General features: G+C 55.5%; 1 pseudogene across 1 annotated transcript; it reads right to left on the reverse strand.

Moving 5' to 3' along the window:
* Window positions 1–2,122: 2,122 nt before the first annotated feature.
* On the reverse strand, window positions 2,123–6,734 carry LOC309854250 (thyroid receptor-interacting protein 11 pseudogene; annotated as a pseudogene). Its single transcript has 2 exons — window positions 6,629–6,734; window positions 2,123–6,174 (listed from the first exon to the last, which is right to left on the reverse strand). The product of its transcript is annotated as a thyroid receptor-interacting protein 11 pseudogene (transcript).
* Between the last annotated feature and the right edge of the window lie 334 nt (window positions 6,735–7,068).

The raw sequence follows: 7,068 nt of genomic DNA on the forward strand, positions 1-7,068 counted from the left end.
GCCCACGCAGAGGGGGGAGGGTCTCCCCTCAACAGAAGGCTCTCGGATCTGTGCAAGCAAAATTGACCTGTTGGGGGTGACTGGGTGGCTCAGTTGGTGAAGCGTCTGCCTTTGTCTCAGGTCCTGATCTCGGGATCCTGAGATGGAGCCTGGCAGGGGGTTCCCTGCCCTGCTCGGCGGGGAGCCCGCTTCTCCCTCTCCCTTTCACCCCCTTTTCCAGCCAGGGCGCTCTCTCAACTACAAAAACAAAAAGCTTGAGGAAAAAACCAGCTGTTCGTGCCCAGGTCAAAAGGCTGTAGCAGCCTCCTCTCCTGCTTCCTGGAGTCCCTGGACTCTCTGTCCATGCTATCTGTCAATCGTCCATGGGCTCCCAATGCAAGAAACGGCCCTCCTCGGCCCTGGTGAGAGACCATGAGAGCAGCAGTTGCTGGCCATGCACTGGGCTCTCCTGGAAACAGCATCTCTCACAGACTCTGAGCCTTCCTCTCCAGCTGTCCATTCTTCTCTGGGTCATGGGACCCCCCCCCCCCCCACCACCACCACCACCAGCTGAATATAGTTCCCAAGGCCTTCCCGCTCCAGGCTGAAGCCCAAGTCTGCATATCCTACCTGCAGGTGGAGGTGGGGGCTTCTGTCCACAGTGCATTGCCAGATTCCATGGTGCCGGAGGACGTCCGCTCTTCCTTCTACCCCTTGGCCACCCAGCGATTCCCTTGGGATCAACTGCGTGAACATCAATGGAAGTTACTACATTTTGGATTTGATGACCACGTCTCCCTCCTGGTCACATGACAGCTTCACATCCTAGAGAAGCACCTGTCCTACGCCTTAAGAGTCTCAGCAGGAAATGGATGTCCATATATCAGAGTCCGTTCTGATGGAAAGCCTGAGGTGAAGGTTCAATAGGAAGTGTTGTCTTGGCATCCGGTAACTTTGGAGGGCCTCGGATGGCCTCACCCCAAGTTCCCTTCCCACTCTGCTCCCCCAGATCGGATCCCCTGGCCAACAAGCCCTCCTTAGCACGGGGACCAGGCACAGTTTCTTCCCAAGTAAGCTCCAGTTCCCTGACAGCCTGCGCCATGATCCAGCAAATGAAGATTTGAAGGGGCTTCTGAAGAAATGAACAAGGGAGTCGACCATGGACCTTCCAGTTACAAACCGCTTAAAGGATGATCAAGAGGAGCTACTTCTAGAACTTAGGGCAGAACCGTAAGCCGCTGGGTTTTCCATTTAAGAATAAGATGGAATTCATTCCCATTTCAAAAATGGTCTCTAAGGCAGAGTGATTTGGCGGGGTTGGGGGTGGGAAGCAAGTCAGAGAATAAGTAGTATACTCCTAAGCAGGCCAACCTACATAAGGCCCGAGAGAAATCAGGTTAGCCATAGCGTGCTTTTGCAGACAACAGAAAAGGAAATGATTTTTAAAAATTAGAAGATAAAAAATTAAGAGAAATGAGACTTACCTGGGAAAAGCAAACTTTTTTTTTTTTTTTTTTTTTTTTAAACGTCCTCTTCATCGTGTACTTTTGTGCTAGTCACCTGGTTTCCCATACAAGGATTGTGTGGTCGTGTATCTGATACATTTGGAACACTGAAACAAGTTGATGTGTTCTCTGCATAAGGTATCCGTAGACGCTTGGCCCTTGTGTAAACCTTCCAGCATTACAGACCACAGCTTCCAAGGCCATCAGTGTCGACTGTCCTACGAACGTCACCACTGCTGTGGCATCTGGGTGGCTCAGTCTGTTAACTGTCTTTGGCTCATGTCATGATCCGGGGGTCCTAGGATCAGGTCACAGGTCAGGATCCCTGCTCCGGGGAGAGCCTGCTTCTGTCTCTCCCTCTGGTGCTCCCCCTGTACGTGTGCCCTCAATTTCTGTCGAAAAGATCAATAAGATCTTAAAACATAAAAAGGAAGTCACCGGTGTTTTCACTTTGGCGAATACTTCTGCAGTCATTGAGAGACCCCTTTTTTGTTAAGTCATAAAAGAAAGATGTTTCTTCAGCTGAAAGCAAAACCGTGAAACATTTGGCATTTTGAAAAAGAACATTAGGAGATAAGGTAGACACGCAGAGTGACTTGGGATGTTCAAAGCGTGGTGTCACTCTGGCTCACAATCGTCTATTTCTTTGAGAGGTCTTTGGCCGCCTTTCCAACCTTCTGGGCAGGTGATAGTATATGCGGCGTGTACACGGGTAAAGCGTCAGTGACAGCATTTAGAAGAAGGTGCTCCGATCCATCCATTTGCGGTCCAGGTGGATTAATAAGAGACACAGCTGTGGTGCGGGGCTTGACGTCCTTTTTTCCGGGTGTGGATGCCAGGGTAGCGTTCCGTCGTGATGGGCCTTGTTTCTTAGGCGGCTTTCCCCTTCCTCCTGAATCTGGGGGCTTCACGACACGAGCAGAGGGTTTTGGCGGTGGAAAAGCTGAATGAGATTCCGCTTCTAGAAACTGGACAAAAAGGTCTGAAAAGGAACGCTGGGCCACAGCTTGGTGATTTGGTTTCGCAGGGGTGTTGGGGGCGCTTCTGGATCCAGGCCCCCCAGTCCCCCCGCTGGGCACACCCGCGGGCTCCCGGCTGCGCAGCTGCCGCAGCTGGTCTTCTCGGATCCCCAGCGTGCTTGCCATCAAGCTCAACGCTTCCTGCCGTTCCGCATCCGCTGCCTGGAGAGCTCCCACGAAGAGTCTCCTTAGGAGGGCTTTGTCCGCCATTCCTTCGGACTGACTGACTAAGGTCATCAGTCTCCTCTGTGTGTCCTCCAGGATTTCCTGCTGGACCTCGTTCTGTTTCTTGAACTCTTGGAGTCGGTCCTCCTTCTCCTCCAAGTCGGCATTGGTTTGATGCAAACGTCCCTGTAAGGACTTCAGGTTTCCTTCTAGGGCGTCTGCCTTTTCCATCCATTCGGCCAGTTCCAGCTTCAGGCTCGCTAGGGTCTGATCACAGCGCCTTCCCTCTTCCTGGGAGGCGGCAAGCCGGAGCACAGCTTCCTCCTTCTGCTGGGTGACCACGTGCAGCTGCTCCCGCAGCGACTCTACCTGCAGCCTGGCTCCGTGGCTGGCCTTTTGCATGGCAGCGGAAGACCAAACGAGTTTTCCCTGCAAGACCGTCACTTCCTCTCTCAGCTGAGCCACTCGGTCCTCCGAGGCCAAAGCTTCCCGGCGACGAGAATCTTGGGCTTCTGCAGCGAGCTGCCGCCCTCTCTCCAGCTCCTGGGTGAGGCGCAGCTCTCTCTCTCGTAGCTGGTGAACCTCCTTCTGGAGGGCGCGGGCTTCCGTTTCTTTCTGTGTCAGTGCCAACACGACGTCATCTCTCTCCCGCTGACACGCAGCTGCCTTTTCCTGCGTGGACCGAACGGCGGCGGCGAGCCGGTTCAGTTCCCCGGTCTCGCCCTCCTCTTTCTCTCGCAGCAGTTGCTCCAAGGCCAGGGCCTTCTCTCTCATCGCAGCATGCTGGGATGCCTCCTCTCTCTGCGTCACTGACAGCAGCCGATTGGTCTCTTGCAACGCCCGATTCTCCATGTCCTGTTCTCTAGATCGTTCCACGATCTTGGCGTTTTCCTCTCTCAGGCGACACACGTCCATTTCGAAGTCTGCCACCCTCTCCTTCAGATTGGTGACCGCCTGCCTCAGCAGCTCGTTCTCACTCAGCTGGCCACAGAGCTTCTCCTGTAAGGAAAGCAGCTCCTCACTTTTCGCTTGGGTTCGGAGCTCCTGAGCCCGAAGGCAGTTTCGCAGAAGGGCCGGTTTCTCCGTCGGCCGTTCCGTGTGGGAATCGGCATCGCTGTGTTCCCGTGCTTTGCCTTCTCCTTCCCCCGTGGCAGCCCCCGAAGCAATCCATCTCTGCTGATCTTCCCGGAGGGTTCGGATCCTTGTCTCTTTTCCTCGCCCTGGTTTTCGGAGCTCTTCTACCTCCTCTCCGATCACCTGAGAGGCCTCACTCACGGGGTCAGATTTCACGGCCTTCCGGGAGTCGCTGGAGGTCTGGAGGAAAATCACACCAAGGTTCCCTAAAAGGAGGTCCTTGGCATTGCAGAGCTCCCCGATGCGGAGCTGCAGTTGGGCCAGTTCCTTCTCTAGCTCGTGGAAGTTTATTTCATGTCCCTGGTAAGTTGGGATCTGGTCCAGAGAGGCTGCCTGCGGTTTCAGAACGTTCTCGCTGTTGGGGCACGCCCACGCCTGCAGTTGTCGCAGATGTGTCTGAAGCTGGGGGGACTCCCGCTTCAGATTTTGGACGGTGGTCAGCACCTGCTCTTTCCACTCCTCCAGGATCTTCACTCGCTGTGTTAACGTGTCCCGTTCCTGGAGAAGCTGCTGGAACTGATGGATTCGACCTCCTCGAACCCCATGACCAGGGCTGGGTGTTTGCAGGATCCTCAGGAAGGTCTGGCATAGCTGACTCAACGCAGCCACCTCCAGGTCTTTTTCTCGAATCACGTGTGACAAGTCCCGAATCCTTTCTGTACACACCTCCTGGCCGCTGCTTTCCACTCTGGTGGACAGTTTTTGGTTTTCCTCTTGCGCCCTCTGGAGGTCCGCTTCCTTGGCAGCAAGTCGATGGGTCATTTCGTGATAGTCCCTTTCCAGATGGCTCTTCTCCCTCATCTTCTCGTTCAGGATGGCCAAGATCTGTTGGCTTTTCAAAGCACACTCTTGCAACTGCTGCTGAAGCTGTTCCACGTGCCTGTTCTGGCTGTGAGAAGCCTCCGAGATTCTGCTGGAAAGACCCTGAATCTCCACATCCTTTTGCTGGATGATCCGAGTGAGTTTCCCGATCTCCTCTCTGGAGAGCCGATCCACTTGCGCGGTCAGCCGGACGTTCTCTTCAGTGAGAAGCTTCGTCTCCGGGTCCTGTTCTTGGATCCCTTGGACTAACCTTTGAATTTCAGCTTGAGATGGATCACGCTCTTCACTTGCGTTCTCTCTGGGGAGAGGCTGGCTTGCTCGCACCTCCTCGTCCTCACAGGGTTCTCTCGGAATGTGCGGGCTTTTGTCGGGCACCTGGGCTCTCAGCTCTTCCAGCGTGACTTGCAGATTCCGAATCATCTCGTCTTTGGCTGCGAGGAGCTGAGCGCGTTCGGTGTTCATCTCCTCCTGCCGGTGTTGAAGACGGTCCACCTTCTCCTTCTGCTCCTGTAAGGACTGAAGCAGTGCTCTCTTCCCCTGCTGCTGGTTGTGAATGATCTTCTGTTGTTCTTGTATCTCCTCCTCGAGATCATCTTTTAACCTGTTGAGCTGAAAGACCTCACACTCGAGTTCTTCAATCTCCTCTAGGACTTTCGGGTCAACCAGAGGGACAGCGCGACTCTGTTGTGTGAGGCGCTCCGGGTCTTGGTCCACAGGAGGGTGTTGGTCGGTCGTGGATGGGAGACGCACGTCTTTGTCCTCCACGGATGCGGGTAAGACGTCATGGCTTCTGAAGGTTTCGGTCGACTGGCCGAGTTCCTCCTGAAGCTCTGGCCTCTCTCGGAGTTCCTTGATGTACTCCTCTTGCTCCCTGAGGCATTCTGTCAGTTGGTTCTGCTCCTCCAAAGCAAAGGACAGCAGTTCCTTCGTTTCCTGGTGCTCGGCGTCCATCTGCTCGATCCTCTCTTGGAGGTGTAGTATCTCCAGGTCTTTCTCCTGACCGAGTTTAACGGAATGGCCATTGTCTGCGGGTGACCATTCTCTGAGGCTTTGTTCCGTCTTGTGTTGGAAAAGCTTCTTTTCGGCCCGACACAGTTTGGCCACTAACCGTCCTTTCTCTATCTTTAAAGCCCTCACGGCGATGTTGTTCTTTAGGGAATCCTCGTTGTTGCGCAGAACGGATTCCTCCAGCTGATGGGTTGCGTCTTGGAGCTGACGAACCAACTTCTCCTTTTCTGCTCGGAGGTCGGAAGCAAGGTTGTTCAGACTGTCGTTGAGCCGCTGCATTTGTGTAAGCTGCTGCTTCAGCCTTCTGAGATCCATTTCCCTCTCCTCCAGAAGGTCACGGTTCACGTTCCCGGCAGCATCTCGGTTTTGCAGGTCTTGCACCTGTCGCTGGTAGTCCATCAGTTGTTTGCGGTGCCGGTCAGTGAGGTCGGCCAGCTTCTGCCGGTGGGTGTTTTGCAACACGGCCACTTCCAGCTGATGTTTGTCCATTTCCCGCATCTGCTTCTGCTGTAGGTCCCTGATGTGGCTCTTCAGTTTCCACACTGTTTCTGGGTCGATGGTATTTGGTCCCTGGGTGGAACACGGGCACAACATCTTCCAGTGAGTCACTTCAGCCTCCAGCGTTTCTGTCTCAGGGAGGCGTCTATTGATCTGTGTCTGGGATGAGATGACATCAGCCACATCCATGGCGTCCCCAGGGAAGGTCCCTTTCCCCAGCACATGTCTGTGAATATCAGAGATGTCCCTGGTCAAAGAGGTGTGGCTGCTGTCCACGGCCCCTAGGGTATGGCCTAGGCCACAGCCCAGCCCACCAGCCCAGGAGAACATCTGGCGGTCATACAACTGCCCTGGTCCGCGGTGAGAAAGCGTCCAGTCCAGCCGGACTACCCCGCCAAGTGTCACAGAACCCCTGCGTGCGCCAGGCTAAGAATCAAAAGCCAACCGCCATTGTTTCCAAGCAGCACCTCGCGCGCGCTCCCGCGCCCCCCCCCCCACCTCGCGCGCGCTCCCGCGCACCCGCGCTCCCGCGCTCCCGCAAGCCGCCTCCGCAGCCGCGGCCGGTCAGGTAGTTCCGAACAGCCAAGACCCTGGGGCCCCTCATCGCGGCAGCTCCCCACACCAGGCTTGGGCCCTTGCCCTCCTTCCCCTGCTTGGCTGGCTGTCCTGGGGCGGCCCCTCGTGCATGCTCCTGCCTGACTGCACCCAGGTGCCTGCCGCCAGAAAATGCACCTGGCCCTGGACGTCCCCCTAAGTGGGGTCGCAGTACACAAAGTGCGGCGGCATGAGCTTTCCACGCAGTAGCATCTCTTTCATTGAGGTGGAAAGTGCAGTCAGACGCATCCGTCCAGCGAGGAGAGGGGACCCGTGGTGCATTTCAGGGATGTCTACACCAGCGCAGACGACGGGCCTCACGGAGCCTTTGGGTATTGCCAGCC

This window comes from Mustela nivalis, assembly GCF_964662115.1.
Source record: "Mustela nivalis genome assembly, chromosome: 19".
Classification (NCBI taxonomy): Eukaryota; Metazoa; Chordata; class Mammalia; order Carnivora; family Mustelidae; genus Mustela; species Mustela nivalis.